General features: G+C 36.7%; 2 protein-coding genes across 9 annotated transcripts in view; one reads left to right on the top strand and one right to left on the bottom strand.

Moving 5' to 3' along the window:
• SCN2A (sodium voltage-gated channel alpha subunit 2) overlaps positions 1-5080 on the bottom strand; it is a 73565-nt gene extending 68485 nt beyond the window's left edge. Inside the window, exon 1 of the mRNA XM_054277675.1 lies at positions 4773-5080. The gene's annotated coding sequence lies outside the window, so the exon portion shown is untranslated. The remainder of the gene's footprint in view (positions 1-4772) is intronic.
• Positions 5081-14148: 9068 nt separating this feature from the next.
• Positions 14149-20662, top strand: part of LOC128938029 (sodium channel protein type 2 subunit alpha-like) — a 66986-nt gene continuing 60472 nt past the window's right edge. For all 8 annotated transcript variants that reach the window (XM_054277979.1, XM_054277978.1, XM_054277985.1 and 5 more), the window contains exon 1: positions 14149-14405. The gene's annotated coding sequence lies outside the window, so the exon portion shown is untranslated. The remainder of the gene's footprint in view (positions 14406-20662) is intronic.

Here is a 20662-nt window from a genome sequence, read left to right on the forward strand (position 1 = left end):
AGAGAACTTGAGTCAGACTTCTAATTTCAGAGTGAGTCATTTACATTTATCATCAAACAAAACTACATTGGGATCAAAGTCTGTGGAGGATTTTGCAGTTACACTGAGCTTGGTGAGACATGGTGAAGATGGTATCGAAAAAAAATGATGCATAATTACCTACCATTCAGATAGGAGGACTGTTTCTGCCCCACTCTGAAAGCCTGCTGGTAATAATTCAACTAAAGCAACATTCACCATGACGTGAGAGGAATGACAGCAGTAGATGGGGAAACATTGTAGCTTTAACTAAGTTAGCTCCCTATCAGTGACCAGAAAGCGATGGAGCCAGAAGTTAACAGGCCAAAATAATCAGGTAGACTTGTACAGTTCCATACAGCACAAATGCTGCCTTTGAAACCAAAGTGCTAAGCTAAAGGCTGGCTGGACCTGCTGCCACCTTGCTTTTACTGCAGTCTTGAACAGCACCCAATATTTTGGCTAGAGCAGGTGGTTTGGCATATGAATTACTCAAAAGCTGTATGTTACAACTTCATTTAAGACCAGACAATCAGCACCTTATGGCATAAAACAAAGGCACCCCCTTTCATATGACAAGGCCACATCAGAAAATCCCTTGCTGTACGTTCAAAACCTGGACGTCCATCATCTCAAAATGCGTGCCTGCTCATGCTGTCTGTCATCAGTTTGTGCAGGTAAGGTAGCTGTAACCTGCACGGAACAACCATTATCTTATTGAACACAAGCCTTTTCCTTGGTGAAGGAAGTTTGCATTTTTAATGCATAATGGCAACCACCTGTGAGGATCTCCAGAAAGATGGTGAGGATCAACTAGCATTAGCTACAACAATAACTCATCTGGCCAAAATCAGCGGAAACCAAGCAAAGAATCAAGCACGAAGAAGGATCACAATTGCACAAAACCTAAGAAAATTTCACATAGAACAATCACTGAACTTCATCTCGAGAGACATAAAAAGAAGTTATTGCTAATTTTTTTATTTTTAATTTTTTTCCCGTATAGTATAGATAACCTGACAGAGTTTTGCTTGCTTAATGTTTCCATTATGTGAATCACTTCATAATGCTTTCAGCTTTGCCAAATATTGATTGTTGATACTTGATTTATTTCTTTAATGGCACTATAAATGGTGAAATATTTCCTTCAATGAAAATAGAAAGTAAATATCAACTTCACAATGCAGATTCATCTATCCTCTTTCCATCTGAATGCTTATAACAAAAACTTCACCATTAAATAGAAAAAATACATTTTTAGTCTGCTTAGTGGAAAAACTTTGACAGTATTATTTCCCTAATCTACAAGTTTAAAAAATAACAGGCAAGAATGATCAATCTATGTTGTTGGTTTTTTAATAGGAAGATTAAAAACTGGGTTTGTGTTTATTTAATAAGCATGGTGGTAATACTGCAACATTAAAATGCATTTCCAGCCAGTTTTTTTGAGAGCTTTTGCTACAATCTATTTATTGTGGATTGTATCAGGTAGGCTGCTCAGGCAATATGAGTTTGAGTCTTGTTGCTCCTGTTTAAATTTATTGAAATCTGGCCATTTAACATGTCTCTAAAATAATTTCTAGATATGCTCAGAAAAAGCTTCTTAGCAGCTTGTAATAAATACTTAGAGAGCTGCCGTGTGTTGGCTGTGTTTCTACATTAGCAGCCCCTTCAGCACAGTTAATACTGAGAACTTCTGAGGCACCCAGCACTGAAAGCTGGAGGGGAAGCAAAGCCCTTCTACTGGTCCCAGACCAGTCAGAGGCAGAAAGAGGAAGCAGCTGAACCTCAGTTGGAGGTAAGGGTCAGAAAAGGAACAATAGTAGGTTCAGAAGCAAAAATAGGAGAGGTAAAGTTGCAAACTTGCAATTTGAACTGAAGAGTGTGAATATAGTTATTCAATGTTTCTTTAAATTGTTCTCTGTCAGTATTTTGGTCCCAAACGTTCTTTACAGGATATCTTCCCAAGTATGCATTAAGTACAGAATGATTATTTCCTCAGCTTTTTTTTTTTTTTTCTTAATTCGTAAGGCATTTAGTAATTCCCAACATCATTTGCCTCTCCTCCTTCCCACCTCTAGGAAATGAGGTACATTATTTGTCTTTCAAAGACAGTAACAGAGGAACAGGAGATGCAAGTGACCATTGGCAGAAATGTCTTCTAACCCAGCATTTCCAAGACTGGTGGGCGTCCATGAAATGAGAGAAGGTACAAGAAATTAATTTATTCTAGTGACTTCAGGAAGCCTCTAGAAAGGAGGCCCTGGTGATTCCTGATGCCTGCTTGGCAGGCTGGGACCGAGGGCAAAGAGAGAGGAACAGGAAGGCTCTGATGGGCAAGAGGCTGCTTCCACTCAGGGGGAGTGGAGGACCAGGGTCTGCAGCTGCAAAGGATCCACTATGGTTTTTGAGAAGCCGGTGGGAGCATGTCTATGGCCTTAAAACATTGGAAGCAACACAGTGAAAGTCTTGATTGAGATTTTTTGTGCTCCAGCTGAGAGCTGAGTGCATAATGGGATTACGGTTGCGTTTGTTGCTACCAGGTATGAGTCAAGCAGATAAACTATATTAGATTTCAGTGTTCTCTCCATCCCTTGGGTGGGAGAGTTTTTAGGGCTCCTTGAGGGGGGAGCAGGGCTGCAGGTAGTGACCACACAAATCTATTCATCCAGGTCTGAGATGAAATCAAGGAAGCAGCCCTGGCAGCATAACTGATGCTGTTCTTGCTCTTGCTGCAGGGTGGGTACACTGGTCTCTGCTGTTGAGATCTGATGCTTACATGAGTACAAAGTACACTTCATTTAGAGTAATTCAGTATTCAAAAGTAACAAGTAGGCTTTAATAGCCCCTATACTTAAGTTTCACACAACATAGCTTTCTCTTAGGGTCAAGTTTTGCTTGAACTCCTTCAGAAATATCCAACTTTATTCCTAGTGAAAGATATCTGGATCAGGCTTTGATATGATACAGCCATTTATGTGCCAAGATCTAATGTTCACAATAAATATATTCAAAATCTGTAAGAATTTTGCTTCAATATTTTCCTTTAAGGGTTATGATAACTCAATTGATTTTCTTTTTATTTTTTTAAACAAAAGAGTTCATCTAAAGATTATCTTTGAAGCTACATGCCCATTCGACCTACTAACTGCATTTTATGAACACTGCAATATTTCTGTTATTACAAATATTTTTTCTTTGAAAATTGGTGCAGTTTAAAAATCAAGAGAACAGAGCCAGGTATTTATCCGCTTCCCTAATATTGAGAATGTGAGTCATCCCATTGACATGTCGGTTTGTTGTTGAAGTGGGGCCTATAGACATATGAGAGCATAATTATTTAATGCATTTGTCACCAGAGGAAATAGCAGATCATTTGGACATGATCATTCATCATTTCTCCAGATCCGTTCAATAATGAAGGAACCTTTACCATCTAGTGAAGAGACCTTCAGACATTGCAATGGCTCAGCCATAACCAGATAATGCATATTGAAAACATTGATCAGAAAAATGCAGCTAAGCAGGCAACCTGCAGAGATGGCGAGAATGTGTGTGAACCTTCTTAATGTTTCACTTGTATCTATGGAATCATCTAAAGCCAACACAGCATCGAGCATTCAAATCCCAACAGGCAATTTTCTGTTGCTTCACTAATCACCACAAAAAGAAAAAAGTTTGCCTTTTCACAGGTGTGTGAAAATTTTGATGAAGTGCCACTTACCACCTTATAATAGAAAGCAACAGGGAAAAAACTGATTGCACAGTCTCTGTATTTTTCACAACCTGGTTATTGAGACCCTTCTCTGATCTATGACTTTGTAAGTCAATGCATTTCTGTGTTGTTTTTACCAACTAAAACCATTATTGATGTAATGAAGAGAAGGTAGAAAAAAGACCAGAAGGTTTGAAAGAAGAGTCAGGGGGTGCTGCATGAGCTTCCCACCTCCTGAGTCATTCTGCTGTCTCTCCCAGTGGGTATCATGCTTCTAAAAAAATAATGAAAGGAATATTTTTTTCTCTCTCATGCAATATGGAATGAAGTTTCAAAATAAAAATTTCATTCTTATATATAAAAAACAAGTCATAAAACAGCTGTGTTTCATATGGTATATGCAGCAGTGCAAAACCATGTTTAGTCACAGACAAGTCCTCCATTCTGTCTTCCATCAGGGAGAGGCTGTTTTGGGAGATGAGGGAGGGGAGAATCCTATAAATCTCCTATGCCTCACAGAAAAAAAAATATATGAATTTATGAAGTAAAGACAGCCTCACACTGAAAATGCTATAAAGAAGCAACAGTACATCTCTGCATCAAAATTGTGCAATCCCAGAGATGCAGTTGTGTGCTTTAAAAGACATTCAAATTTGTATTCAGAATACAGCACCAATATAGCCTCCCACAGAAAAAGAAAACACTTGTGGATGACCACCTTAAAACAGCAGCAACAAATTATCACAATTAAGATGAAAACCACAAACTCAAAAATAATTCCTATTATGAACATGCACGCTTAAAAAACATAGGACCAGAAAGCTGCAAAGAGCAACATTATTTTTCATTATTGTGCTAAGACCTGATTGAATGCTATGAAAAATCCATGCAGTGGCAAAGATGGCTATTATTTCCTCTCCTCTCGCTCTATTAATATTAATTGAAAACTAGGTGTGGCACCACAAGAGAAAAATCTTGGTAAAAACCAGCTAGAATTTGTTGGCTTTTAGCATTCTAATTAAATATAATGTTGTCTTACCTGATTAAAGGAGGATTAAAAATCATAGCATAAGAAATATCCATACACTTGTAGATAGATGATGAGAGGCTCCTTCTACTGCAGGTACAGGTTCCTGGGCAAAGAAGCTTGTAAACTCTTGATTTCACTGAAATGAAAAAGGAAAGAAATAAAGAACCTCCCCACAAAAGCAACAAAGGAGTCTCTGCAGTATTCTGTAGTCTCTTCGTCTGCTTCCTGTTCTGAGATTCACTCCTTGAATCCCAGCATCGATCAGAAAATTGGTCGTGGGGGAAAAAAAGGAGGGGGGAGAGCGGAGAGGGAGGAAACGAAGCGGCAGCGGGTTCCGTGCTGGCTCCACCTCCTGGCAGGAGCGAGCGCGCTGGAGCCCGCACACCCTGCCCGCGCAGCTTGAGCACCGCGATACCCTCGAGTGCACAGCTTTAACTACAGGAACGGCAACACTGAGCAGTGCTTACCAATTCCTGACAACTGCCTTGACATTTAAAGTACACAACACGATTTTTTCTTTTTTTTTGTCTTTTTTTTTTTTTTCCTTACAATGAGGTAAATATTTGAATACATCAGTATACACATAACTGCAGAAAACTCAAGGAACTGCCAGATATCTTTATTTTACTATGTACTAATGCATGTTTTGTTTAGAAATAAATCATTCTTTGTGCACTACTCCCCACTACAGATATAGTGGCAAGTAAGTGTGCAGGTTGTCTTCCTTTGATTATTGATCCTGCAAAACACAAATGACATTTATATATTTATTGAAAGCCAGAAGAAAAATAAAGTTGTTAAGTAAGACAGAAGGAATGAATGTTTGGATGTAGCAAGAACTATTACATTATTGCTCAATAAAGAGTGTTTAGGGTGAGCTGTTTTATTTACTTTAATCCAAGTTTCCATTGCATTTTATAGCATCTTAGAACTGATCTTTGGTATTCTGGATACTATTAGTTGTAAAAGACTAATATACAAATTGACTGCCTCACCCCAGTTGTCTCTAGCCACAATTCCTATAATAGCAGTGTTGGATTTAGTGTTACTAAAGGATACCTTACACTGGAATGCTGTGTAGCTGACTGTTTCTACTTTTATCTTCTATTTCTATCACGTACACCTGCTCTGTCACATCACACAGCTAGCAGCCACCTGCATGTGGGGTTGGCTCAGCAATTCTCAGCTGTGGAGAAAAATTTAATCATACCAAAACATGGGGCCTGGGGGAGGAAAAAAGTGCAGAGTTAACTAGGAATGGATCTAGATGAAAACCGTGTACTTATAATTGGGAACCATGATCTAACTCATCACAAAAATCAGTGTTGTCAACACAAGGGAGTAGCGGAAGAGACAGTCCATTTGAGTAATGACGGATATTTTTGTCAGCTTAAACCACTCATCACAGTTATTCCAAAGCCTTGGAGTGTCCCAGGAAAATGATCCATTTTCATGCTTGTTCAAGCTCTGCTTTGGGATCTTGGACCCTGAAAGGACTCCAAAATACTAAAATAGTGCAAGCAGTGATAATAATAGTTCAGAATACCTATTGTGCAAGCATGGACTGAAATCCCTTAGAAATCCCGTTGGCACCAAAAAATGCGCTCTAGTTTGACTTTAAGGAACTTTTTCCTTAAAATACTCCTTTATACAGAGCTGCTCACACTTGTGAGGGTTTCCCCGCGAAGTGCCGCCAGTGTTACCCTCGGCCGGCGCTGTCCGCGGTGCTGGAGCGCGGCCCGGCTCCACGGGCTCCGCTCCTCAGTGCCCGCATCTCCCAGCACCTCCCTTTGCAGTATACTTTGACAACCTTATATAAATGTTGAAATGCGTCATAAATGCATATAGGCCTACTTGAAATCAAAAATGCTGAAGCTCATATTCAAAAGCCTAATTCTAAAGTCACTTTTTGAATGTATTTTTTGGAAAATTATCATTTCATTGGGGTATGTAATATTAAAGGTTTGAATATAAATTCAACTTCATAAACTAAACAGGAACTTCTATGCTATCTAAGAAAAAATATAATTTGAATTAATAACATCTGTACTATTAAAAATGAGATAACACTTGTGCAAGAAATTTGAAAATTATATCAATCTTTATTACTTAGAATAGTAGTAATATGTAATCCTTTGCAGTAGAGGAGCAATTTAGTTAAAGGTGTACTGGTAATAAATATTAATTTCATTTGCATTATAAAAAATATACACAAACTCAGAGAAGCTTTTATTATCTAATCTTAATCCTTCTACTCCTCATTTCTAAAATCTGTAGGTATATGGCAATTACATCTCAGTGCTAAAGCTCACTGGCAAAGTGAGATTTGATTTTCTGTATCTTCATGAGAAGTAAAATTGAAATAAGATATTATAAGATCTCTGATATACCACAATAAAGTGCCACAGTAATTAAATAGACTTAACTGCTCATTCTCTGGAGTTTTCTAAGGTTTTATTTTCCCATACAAACTGGATTTTTCACAAAGTGGCACAAACTTTCAAGCAGTTACAGTGAGAAAGTAAAGAGTTTCTCTATGAAAACTTCAGAAGAGATCCAAAGAGATCCTAGCAAATCTCTCATAGCTGAATCTAAATCTCCTAAAGCTATTCAACACCTACAAACATGAATTATTCCTGGTTTTATTAACCATTTTAATAGTAGTTATAGGAACTCCATAGGAATGAAAACAAATATGCGTTGAATAAATCTCATTTTCTGATTTTTTTTTCAAGTCTCCTAAAACTAGGATAGCTGGAAGAATCTCTCTGCTTATTCAGCCATGCTGATAGAGCTCATTTCTACCAGAAATCTCTCTTTGCCTCTTAGAGCATGGCTAACAGTCATCTGCATAAAAAATAACCATTCTACTAAATCATGCAAAAACATTTGCCCAGAAGAGATGGAGCAAAAGGTCAAACTCCAGTTTCCACAGCGCATGGGATGTTAAGCTTAAGGAGCAATGCTTGGAGCTGTTCTGGCCAACAGACACTTATCTACACCTGTCGTTTACATGCCTCAAAGAAATAGCTGCTTCACATATGTAGAACCCTTTCTTTTACTTTTTATCTTTTTTTAGTCCAGAAATCTCTTAACTCTCAAACTCTGGACCTAAATCTGGAAATTGCTCAGGCAAAAGACAGGTCGGCAGATTGAACAGTGGTTTATTGATGTGTAATCTTATAAAAAGATATAAATGAATCTCAATCAAAATTTATTGGCCTTTGTTTAGTTCTTATGAAATCATAAAGCCTATTATTTTTGCCTTTAACATCTGAGAGTCACCTTTGCAAATTACTCATTGAAGTGAAACTGAAATTTAATGTTATTCTAAACATGAAGAATATTCTCTTCCCAGTTCTAGTTACTTTAAGAGAAACTGCTTTGGTGACTATTAATCATTACCAATCTTTGAATTTTTTTACATTTCTTTCAGATCTAAAATATTTGCATCTGAGGTGTATTAGTGCAGGCCATTAGACATTTTACCTCTGCCTGAAAAAAAAAAAGCTTTGGAATTTAAAAGATTTCTGAAAATTTTTCTACATAATAAAAATTCTCTTGTCTTGGTATCTACTTTTGAAGAAGGGACTATTTTATATCACGTTTACAATATTTTCAAACTTTAAAGCCAGTAATTTCTTAGCTGCCTGAGGCTAACACTGAAGTCTCTTTTAATGACCAATGATGGATACAGATTTGAAAAGGAATAAGTACAATGGTTTTTGAAAGAACATATCACTTCTATCTTTTCTCTCTGTGACATTGTGTACCTGTACTTTAAAACTCAGTGCAGCAGTTTAATGATGTTCTCTATCCTTATCATTCTTGGCCAAAAGCCGATCAAAGTACAATTATTTTTCTTTAACATGCTGGAGTAAATTGTTTGAAATGTTTCTCTCTCAGTGTAATATATTTTCATAGTTTAGTTATAAAGGTACTATTTTTAGTACAGATAACTGCTACATGTACTATGAGAGACAGAGAAACTTTCTAAAGCAAGATCAACTTGGCAAGCATATGTTATTAAACAGAGCAATTATTCTAGGCATTCCAGCTTTTAAAGACTAGCAAATAAATAAATCATAACTTGAGGTTTTCTTAACAAAACCTCCCCTCTCTCCAAGTGATGATTACCCTTCATCTGACCAATTAAACCACATGACTCAGTAGCAATAAATGGAATGAAAACATATGAATGCAATCTCTCTGTTTATAGGTGTCCTGGGAGAACATTATTAGATTTTGTTACTAGCTCTGAGAGCACACTAGTGCACTTGTTGCTGAGGTATCATTTAATTCATTTCTCCACCTCTTAAAATCTGCCTACCTTAAATTGTATTTGTTCACTCTGAAATCGATTGCTTTCATTTCATCTTTGTTTATTGGTCTTGTCATATATATGTTAGATCCTTTTGAACATTGTCCATGTCCTGTGAACATATGGTGCTTGAAATAATAGCTTCCTAGGCCTGGTTGGCCTCTTTGGACTTTACAAGGAATAACAAAATATTTCTTCACTCTTGATCTCTAGAGCTTTGTTGTCTAACAAAATTAATTTATGCTATAGCCCCTTCTGACATCAGGAATTATCTCCATTTCATAGGAGACGAACTAAGACACATACATACATTAATTTCTGGAAGTTATACAAGAAGAGTGCAAGCCTTAGATACTGAACCCTTATTATCTGAGTCAGTGCCTATGCCCTGTTCTAACTTTTATTACTCACATAAATATCTAATATTTCTCAAAATTCTCCTAACCTGTTTGTCTGTATCCCTGTAAGTTCTTGAGGCATATGACATACAAAAAACATATTTACTAATAAATAAGTTGCCTTCTGTGATTCTCCTGTTTTGTGATTAAATAAACATAAAATTAAAAAAAACTTATCAAGCAAGATTAGCAAGATTAGTATAAATATTGCTTCTACCACTTGGAAATTTGTAAACTACTTCTGCAGTGGCAGCAGATACAGTGCCTACTACATACTAGAGGGCAGAAACATTTAGAACATATATGGTGGGAAAGCTACATCTTTCCAGTTAACCTATGGAACTTTTCACCAAATCTCCCACGGAGTAGTGAACAGTGCCAGTGAGGTTGGCTGCAAAGCTCCTGAAGGTGCAGTTAGGCCCACCTCTACCTTGAGGATCACTGGCATAAGAAAGTTTTTCTTATTGACCAGTTATTTTATTATTGTTTGCTGGTAATTATCTTGAACTTAGACATCAGTTTCATACAATTATTTTATTTTTTCAAAATGTGGATACAAAAGAGTCCTACTCTTTCTAAATATATGAACATATTATGTGCATTTATAAGTGAACATTTTAAGATACCTCTAAGCGGTGATTGTTGTGTACATTTTGTTCAGTTCATGATAACTTTATGATTGTGATTGTAGTTCATCTAAATGACAGGAAACTTGTAAACTAAGATCAATATTTTGGAAGCACTTAGGCCCATATGAAAGGTGGTTGGGGTGTTTTATGCTTTGTGAATTATTTTTAATTGATTTTTACTGAATGAATGGAATTATCACAATGGAGTCCATTTGCATATGGCCTTTGTATTGGTTCTTCTACAAGATTTGGAGGGCTTTAACTATTATTTAATAACATAATGTTAAAATAATTTTGTTATTATTAAAATCTATAACCATTAAAGTACAGATTGCTTATCATATATCTTTACTACGATGTTAGGAATAATTAAAACAGCTAATTTTTCAGATAGTATGCTCTATGGCCTGTTAAAATAGATTCTCAAGTAAAAATGCAAATTATTAGTTGAAAAGCTACTAAGCTACTGTGTTAGGTCCATGGTTTGTAAATATGCATTAGTAGCTGGTACAGAATTTATTAAAAGCAGGGGTTTTTTATTTGGCACACTAGCGATAAAAGGAGAAAAAGAAAGAGAGAAATTGAAGAGATTTATGCACTTATATTAGCCAGCATTGAACTTGAATTAAACTCACATTCATTACACTTAGCTAAGTACTGCAATTTTGATTTCTTTCAACAGGTAACATTGGTAAGTAGTTGAAGGAATAGAGATAATATCATTTTATATTTTGGTGCCTTTAAGTACATTAATTCACAACAGTGCCTGAGAATTACTAAGGAGAATTGTTGACAAAAAATAATTGTATTCATAAAATAAAATATTTGATGTTAAAACAAGTTGATAACTTAATTGCTGAAAGCTTACATGTGAGCTATGTACAGGGATTGCCCTTATGAAACCCCATACAGGGGCTGTACTCATTCATATTTAACGCTTCAAAATTATTTTCCTCTTTGGAACTAAGATATTTCAACATTTGTATTTGAGCTGTTTAGTTAAAAGTGACTGGATAGCTTTGCATGTATTCAGTCTTTACTGGGAGCAAAACTGCACTTGGGGCAGGATTCCCAGAAAGATTATTTAGAAATGTCAGGGGTTTTCAAGTTACATTTTTAAATGTAATTTCTGAGTTGAACTTTCAGTGATGATTCATTAAAAGTTGTAATCATATTTTAAATTTAAACAAGTGTCATGCTGGAATTGTTATAAATTACTTTTGCCAAGGCAGCCTATTTGTTGTTGTCCTTTGAATGGTCACTTGTGATTTTCAGATCTGGCAGTGGTATCTAGTGAGGCAGAAGAAAGGGAGGAGGGAGATTTTGTATATATACTATTGATCACATATAAACATTTAATATAGAGGGTTTTAAAAATGAAATTTTCATATTTAAAAATTCAGGGGTTTGGAAGGAGTTGTTCCATATAGATGGTTTGATGCATTTATATTATAAATGTATATAGCTATTTGTTTGTGCCACTGATAGATTTCAAAGTTCTTAAGAACATTATTCAAAGTCTGTACACGAATAAAGAAGAATATAGGCCGCACATGAGCTGTGTATGACCTAGACCTGGTTAGCCTGGAGAGGAGATGGCCAAGAGGAGTTCTTATCAACGCATACAATATCTTAAGGACAAATGTCAAGAAGATGAGACCAGATGGTGCCCAGATGGTGCCCAGTGACAGAACAAGAGACAGTGGACACAAACTGAAACACAGGAAGTTCCCTCTGAACACGAGGAAAAAGTTCTTCAGTTAGAGTGTGACAGAGCACTGGAGCAGACTGCCGGGGGAGGCTGAGTTGTCTCCTTGCATGGAGATACTCAAAGCCCAGCTGTATGTGATCCTGCAACTTGCTCGAGGTGAGCCTGCTTTAGCAGAGAGGTTGGGTTACATGATTTCCAGAGGTTCCTTCCAACACAACCATTCTGTGATTCTGTAAATGAACATTTGCCATGACTTTGTGTGGCATGAGCATTTCTACAAACAAAACTTGGATTTTCTGGACTTTTCTTTTAGTGTGAAGATTGATAATTGAAGTGTTTATATTACTGACATAACATTTCTCTAATAGCATACCTACACCTATGAGAAGGCTGTCTTGGTACAGACAAATACATTAGGTATAGTCATTGTGCCAACTGGCATATCACAGAGGATTGCAATAAATATAAGGACAGTATCACAAAAAAGCAGGACTGGGTTCTCTAGTAATTTGATGTTAATCTAACCATTTTATGCAACATTAGTTCACAAAAACTAGGTATTCTAAGACTAAACTCTTATACAATTTAACAAAGAATCAAACCTCTGAACCAACTCAGGTTACAAACTGTTTTTCTTAGACCTGTTTCTGTTGGAATTACACAGCTAGTATTAAGGAGAATGCTTTTTATTTTTTAACAAAGTTGAAATGGTTTGTTATTTAGATTCACATTTCTTTATTTTTCCAGGAAAAACAGATTCAACATGTATTGCTCCCCTTTAATTCTCTGATGTTACTAGATGATGATTACCTTTGGACAATGACATAAAGACTTTCTAAAGAAAACTTCCTAAGACCCTCAAGAACTTTTTTTTTGATATTAAAAATTCCAGACATCTCTTTGAAGCAAACTGGGGGACTTGTGTGAGCAGTATGATGAGGAGTGTCCCTGTATGCCCCAGGTTTACAAAACCCAAACATTTTGAATGTAAGGATACATCTCTTTTCCTTGGTACACAGAGATTATTCTGTACATACAGAATACATACATCCCCTGAAAATGTATTCCTGTTTCCTCCTGCCAGATTCAGGAATTTGGTGTTTATATCTGTCAAGCACACAGCAAGTGTAACCAAAACCAAAAGGACTTCTCACAAACTGACACAAAATGTTTTAGGATAAATGCTAAGTGCAAAGGGGATATCTGTTGATATGAGGGATATGGGACATGAGTTGTAGGCAGTTATCACTACTCCTGCTGCTTTGTGCAGTTGTGATTTGGTAGGGGCCATCAGGGTGGATACCTGCTGGCTGCCCTGGGGTCCTTGCTTCCAAAACAATCTGTGTGACCAGGGGACAGAGAATAGGGCTGTTTCTAAGCTCTGCAGAAGAGGCATTTAAAGGAACTACAGGAGCTACAAGAAAGCAAGATATTAATTGCTTGTTATACTCATTTATTCTTGTTTTGTGGAATCGTGTTTGTTTATTAAATCCCACATGACTGAACATGAAAGCTGGTAGCTTGATTTTCAATTAGGTGGGATCTGTAGCAGTCTCTACCCCAAGGCTTTGAGTCATCATATTGCACATACTTGCTGACACTGCTCAGCATTTCTGCACTTCACTTTGCACAGACACAACGCTCCTCAAGCTGCCAGGCAGGACACAACAATATGCTGCCCGAAGGATATTATCCACTCAATACTGCTGCTCGTGGAAGAGGTGGTGCTGGAGCCAGTGCTCTAATAATTCTTCCCAGGATGGCCAGAGGAATTCTAGGTAATCAGATGTAAATCTGCACATGCCCAGGAAGCCTGTCTAAGGGAAAGACTTTGAGCTTTGATTTTACATAAGCATAGTACATTTTACACATGTGAAAGACGTGAACATGGTGCCAAAAATACATGATAGGTTTTAATGAATAAGAAAGTATCAAGATAATTAGCAAGTTCTACATGCACCAGTTAGGGAGGCAGTTAGGGAGTCTGTTATTTACACATTCCTCTGTTCCCATGCATTTTAAAGGAAACAGCACATTTAAAACCGAATGCTCTGTTCAATGTATACGGCCAACGGCTTCAAAATTTAATTATTTCATGCAAAAGGCATTTGGAGGGGTTGTTCAGTAATCGGTGTGGCCCCGTGGGTGTGTTCTGCTCCTTGCCTGCCGGCAGCGCGGGTCCGAGCAGAGGAGGCGGCGGGCTGCAAGGCGGCAGAGCGGAGGCTCCAGGCCGGGCGGCCGCGCTCGCCGGCTCGGGCTCGCCACCAGTAGGTGGAGCTGCCACGTCAGGTGCTGCGGGCTGGGCTCGTCACTGCGCCCCTGCCTCCCCTCCCGGCCCCCCTGCGCAGAATAAGCTGTTTTCTCGTATATGTTGGGTACCATAGAGTGACTGAGAACAGGAAGCGGAGGCAGAAGCAGAGAGCATTCTGGAAAGGTCTCTGTGTTTTCCACCGAGAATACAGAAATTGTGATCAATTAGTAAGGCTTTGTGGATGGAAATCTGGACGGTTTCAGGAGGAGACATGTATTACATTATTTTTGGATGCTGGGCTTTGCAGTGATTTTTCATTCTCTTTCAATCAGGTAAGCTTGCAAAACGTTTCATTTTACCCATAATCAATCATGGCAACATGGTCTTTTCCACATTTTGGAATTGGATTTTTCCCTCTGGTTTGCTGTTAAGGTAGAGTCAAGGATGGAATGGGGAATTCAAAGCCATTTTGTACTGACTGATTGTGATGATGGTGTGATTTTTTTTCTTTTTAACCCTGTTAAGTCTGATATCTGGTCTCTTAATGTGATGTTGTAATGCAGTAGTCTTCCTCACAAAATCAGATCATTTTGTTGTCAAGGTATACAGCATTAATTCCAAGCATTTTATAGAAGTGACCTTGTTTCCTAGGAAGAAAAATCTGGTGATATTTAGACTCAGGATTCTGATGATTCAGGGATAAAATCTATGCTGTTTTATATATATATGGTATATATATGGTGGTATTTGAATAAATTCCCTTATTAGCTAAATTTTGTAAAAAAATACAAGGAAATATTTTCTTTCTGTGCCATTTTTTTTCATGGTTGTGTGTAGGAGAGAATGGACTCACTGACTGTTTATTAAGCAGAAGTCCACGCCAAATGTGTAGTTCACATTTTGTCTGTGTTATTACTGTAAAGCTTAATATATACTCCTTAATAGGGTTGTTTGAAGATATCAACCCTAGAATTATTATATTTCTTCATTTCATTGTCCATTCATCTATTGTCTCATTCATTGTTACCATAATAATTAAAGCTGTCAGTTATTAAAGGTAAAAGGAAAATATCTCCTGAAGATCACTTTGCTATGTGAATTCTTTTTTTCGATCGTGGCTCTACAGACACATATAGACATTAGAGATACATATGTTATATTAGTATTGATTTGGAAATTATTCCAAGAGAAAACAGTAAGAAAAAATTGCCTTAAAAAAAAGCCCAAACAGCAGAATAAGGAGCCCACAATTTATAAATCACCTCCTCAATGCATATATATAAAAAAGCAGGATTGGCTCTCAGGTGATATTCAGAGTAGCAAGCAAGGCCTGTAACTGAAGTAATGATGTGAAAGAAAGAAGTTTTTAATTTGTATTCTTTATGGTGCTTGGGGTATCCTTGTTTAACTCCAAGGTAAATAATCAGTAATAATGATGCTTGTTTTAGAAACACATCACGTTTGTGCTTTCATAATTGACTTGTCAAGAAAACAGTTTCAGAAGGGACGTTTTAACTCTAACAGTTTAATATTTAATATTTGCTCTCTTGCACATCTCCATTTTGGAATGGAAGGTTGTTAAAGACAAGAATGTGAGTTCCTGCAGTAATTTGAAGCTTCATAGCACCTGTTAAACAGATATGTTGTTTATTAGGCTGTGATATTTACAGAAATGATGTTTGTGTTGTCAGTTTACAATAATGAGCAGACATTAAGTCTGATTTTATGAGCTCTGTCAATAAAGGTCAGTATTGCAAAATTCTGCATAGGTAATACTAGATGTTAGCAAAGAAAGACAATTTCACATTTTCAGTGAAGAACATGAAACAATTCCCCTGTGCTCTCTAAGGCTGTCAGAGTGGTAGTTTGGTCATTTCTGTATATTATCAGGTAACCTGGAGTGGCAAGTATCAAGGGAAAGAAAAAATCATAAAAAGTAGGGTGTGTTTAATCAATATACTGGTGACACCTTTCATGTTTCACCTCTTTTTCTTCACAGATGGCATTAGATGAGTTAGCTTTTATCTTATGAAGATTAGGCATGGAGAGAAATTTATTTGCCCTCAAAAGAGCAAGGATTTTTGAAGAAAAAAAGAATAGTGGGATGTAACATGGAACTTTCTGACTGATGATATCCATTTCCTTCTGCTGCTCCCATCTCAGCCCGATATAATTTGTTGTGTGTATGCCATGTACTAATGACATTTCTGGAGTCCCACAACTTTTGATGAATCAGTGAAGAGCAGATACTAAAAGAGAGCTATGTACAAGGCAAGCAAGTTTTGACCTTGTTCTAGAAAGTGCAAATCTTGGCCCTTCTATCTATATGCTCTTCTTGCCATAAGGTGACAAAGGAAAATAATTGCTTGAACTCTGCTTCAGTTAAACCTAAGGAGAATAAATGCAAGTTTCTGATATTTGGTACTTTATTCTTATATTTTCTGAATTCTGACAGTGATAATTGAAAGTAAGTTTCAGAGAGTTGCATTTACTCTGTTCTTTATCATAAAATTATATTTAGACGTTAGAAATTTAATTTACAAAATTCTAGTTAGCTTATTTTCCACTCAGCATAAGTCTTCTGTTTTGTTTTTTTACCTTACAGCTGTTAATCAGTAATATATACTGTTGCAATTTGCAAGATATATTGGTTTTTTCATCCTCACTTGAATAAATAAATGGTTTAAAGCATCACAGTAAAATTGATGCCCTGCTTACACAACACATGTACATGGTCTGAGCTGTGGTGTCAATCAGTCCATCAAATCAACTGCCAACCACCCTAAAAACCACCTGTAGGAAAAAGGCATCCTCTTAACTGGAAACCCGATATTATGCATTACATCTACTCCTGATTAAAATCTGTGAAACCCCTTGCAATGGCATGTCTAAGTTTGATATTGACCAACAGGACTCCCATAGGACCTTGACACTGGAGCTGGCATCATACAACCTGTTCCTCTGCTTTCATCAAAATTGTCTTTATGAACAGCTGGAATCTCCAGTACATTACTGTGTTAGTGTTATTGCCTGACTTTCCCTGCCTTATGAGGTAAAGCAGGGAATAAGGATACGAGCAGCTCAGGCAGGGACTGTGATACTTGAAAATATAAATAGAGAGTAGGTACAGCATATGCTCTTGAGTAACTATGTACTACTAATGTACTACCACTGTAATCCTAAATAGGAGTAAGCAAGTTAAATTCTAGGTCGCAGAAGGATCCAGTTTCTCTTTTTTTCATTATGCAGCCCCAAATTATTTCTTCACATTACAATCAAACAAACACAACAAACCAACTAACAACAGCAAAAAGCCCCAAAGATCCACATCTCAAACAAAAAGGATCAGACAATCCACCCCAAACCAGTGATTTCAAATTGTTGCTAACAATCCCCATCTTGGTAACATCTTCTTACAAAAAATTGCTGCTGACTTACTCTATCAATTAAGACAGATCACAGAATATGTTTTACAGTAAAAAATGCATCTAAAAAAGTTAATCTTTAATTAAAGAGCTTATGAGGCTTTTTCACATGTAAAAGCTTAACGAAAAGATTATTTATGATGAGATTAATTATTTGTATAGTTAATAATTCTTTATTGCTATTGCTCTTTTTTTGACTGAGTAGTTTTACTTAGGTAAGTGCAATCGTGGAGCTACCCATGTGCACAAGTCCCTTTTTCAAGCTGGAATTGTTTTTCCTGCTACTTCTTTGGGCCAACGTTGGGGATATCATATACCCTTATCAAATGGTCCCATTTTGAATATGCATATATTGAGTGTATAGTCCATATGCATGGGTCTGGCACATGCCAGATGTATCAATTGCACAGATGATGCACCTGCTCAGCAAGGCTGCAGTTTCACAGGTGCTGAAGTTACTCTGTGTGTGTATAGATCAGCTGAGGAGCACAGACAGCTGACTCCCTGTCTGTGAGATGCATCAGGCACATCCTCACATTTCTCTACAAGATTTCCTCAAGGAACGCAATGAGGCACACTGGTAAATCTGAGAGGATGTCACAGATTCCAGTAAGGAAAATGGCTGGGATGACCATCAGGACTACTGGTTCTGTGATCTCCTTTACCATACATACCCATTGTAACCACACAACAGGAGGATCTTGGGATAAGTATACATTGCAGGAAATTTCCATTTATAGATTATTTATACCTAAATTAGATGTTGCTTTTTTAATTTTAAGGCCCTCCTTTTCAGTGTGGAGAGGATCAATGTTCGTGATCTTTTAGCATAATTTATTTTAAGAACAATGTGAAGCGAGAAACTTCCTTTATGTGCTAAACCATAAAATATTATTATGTATGATTATATAGGATTCTAGGAAGTTGCAAGTTGGTGTCCAAATCACTACAGAAATGCAGATGAAAAAGTAAACGAGGAAATGAAATGTTCACAGGAAAAAGAGATCCTTTTATGTAGGACAACATAGCACTGTGTGGCCTGGCTACTGTATTAATTAAGGGAAAGTCTGTCACCATTTCTCATAAATTATGTCCTTTCACTGCCTGGTAGTCCGGGAATAGAAGCAGAAATTTTTTTAGTTCATGTAGCCTGAATTTGGGGCCACATGTCCCCATTTCTTGCCTGCCTGGATTTGCATATCCTGAAAACTCTGTCCTTTCTTAGGCATTATTGTACTATCTTTTATTGTTTGGACACACTAAGGAATTCCAAATTTGTGTTGGTTAAAAATATAGGAATCTAAATTTCTTGGTCCAGTTTTAAATACGTCCAAACACAAAGTTTTCAGATGTTAAATGAATGTGCTTTCTTGACAAACAACTCTCATTGCCTTCTCAAAAGCCAGGCACAGAAGACAACTGTGTAACTGTATCAAGACTCTGATACAAGAATATTTTTGTCCCTTTTTATAAATATTTCAGATATATGTGTGACAGTCTTTGAAACCTGAATGTGTATTCGTCTGTGTCCCACCTAAAAATGCAGGGTTTTTTTCTCAGATGCAATTAACATGTTACCAACTTGATTTCCTTGAGGACAGGAATTTCTCCACAGTTATCACCATCAAAAACATTTACTTTTGAATGCATGTGTTCTTGTGCAGTGGCTAAATAGCAAGGATAAAACTGCTAGACTACAAACTTAGGATATTAAGTCAAAGGAATGAAGGCTCCCTATTCATTTTAGCAAAGTTGACCTAACTCCACAGTGGAACTCAGGGATAGACAGATAGAAAATTATTCTTATTTTCAGTAGATATTCCACTGAAAAGCACACTTTAAAGAAAAATAATGCTCTGCATCTAAGATGTGTGATAGCTTTTACATTACATAGAGGGCGCTATTAAATGATGAGTGAAGGTATACACCTAACTTACACTCTTGCACCTTATCAAGGAGCAAAATAAATTTCCCTCATCACAAACAGCTTTGAATATTTTAAAAAAATTCTTTTAAGTTTATTCTTACTTAATAGCCCAATAATCTTCAAAGCTTGTTTGTGACAGAAGAAGGCAAAAGTACTAGGCTTTACAGTTAGAAAGGCAATCAGTAATGATATTTTAATATCATTAAATAGATTAATATCAATAAATGACAGAATAAGTAGGCAATTTCAAAAGGTCCCAAGAGTCCAAGGTCAGATTGAACTGAAGGAGAGCAATCCTAATGTTTACTGTCATTTAAATGAAATGTCTAAAGAAAAGCCTGTCACTGATATTTAAAGCCAAAATGCTCGCATGAAGACGCTTTAGTCTCTGACCTGAGACAAAAGTTCTGACCAAAATTAATATAAATAAAATTCAACCAGTATTATGAAGGAATGTCTTACCTACTGAGTGAAGGTGTAACTGGGCATTAAAGGAGTCTTCCTGAAAGGATTTTGCTAACATCATTTTAAGTTACTTGACATGTATTTCCTACAAATCAATTTTTTTAGTTAGTATTATAATAGGTAGAATACTAGAATTCTAGTAGCTGCTACAGCACTAGCTATCATTCCATAGCACATATCACTTAGAGCTAAAGGCCTCTAATTAGTACAATATTTTGTTAATATACTGAAATTTCAACATTATAAGAGATAACTTTTAGAGAGATGGTAGAACTTGTAACTTATAGGCTTTGCACCTTTAGATTTATTACATGCAGGTACAGACTAGATGTAAGTCATGCTTCCATACTCTATTTGGAAAACATTCCAGAATTAAGGCTTGATTATATTTTATTAGACAGTTCCATGACACCTGAATAAATGCCCTGGAGAAATCCATGCACATCTTTTATATGCTGTATTAAACCTTGGGTATAAAGCACTCAATTTTCATGTTGACTTTATGTGCTTTTCCTTCCTGGTATAGTAATGATCACATTCAACCAAGGACTCTGTGTGAGCCTCTCAAACAGAAGTTCCAGTTTTTCCCCTTTGGTTTCCTAGACAACTGTCAAATTCCAAATACAGTTCATTAATCTTGTGTTATACGAAGTTTATTCTTTCATATTTTGTATTGACTTGTTTCTGCAGCATAGTAAGGCTAGGGAAGCGTTTCAGCTGCATGGTTCTTACTGATTCAATTAATTTTCCTAATTTAGTTTGTTTCTTTTTT

The sequence above is a fragment of the Melozone crissalis genome, unplaced genomic scaffold, assembly GCF_028551555.1.
Source record: "Melozone crissalis strain CALT ecotype California unplaced genomic scaffold, PUWL_Pcris_2 ptg000023l_1, whole genome shotgun sequence".
Classification (NCBI taxonomy): Eukaryota; Metazoa; Chordata; class Aves; order Passeriformes; family Passerellidae; genus Melozone; species Melozone crissalis.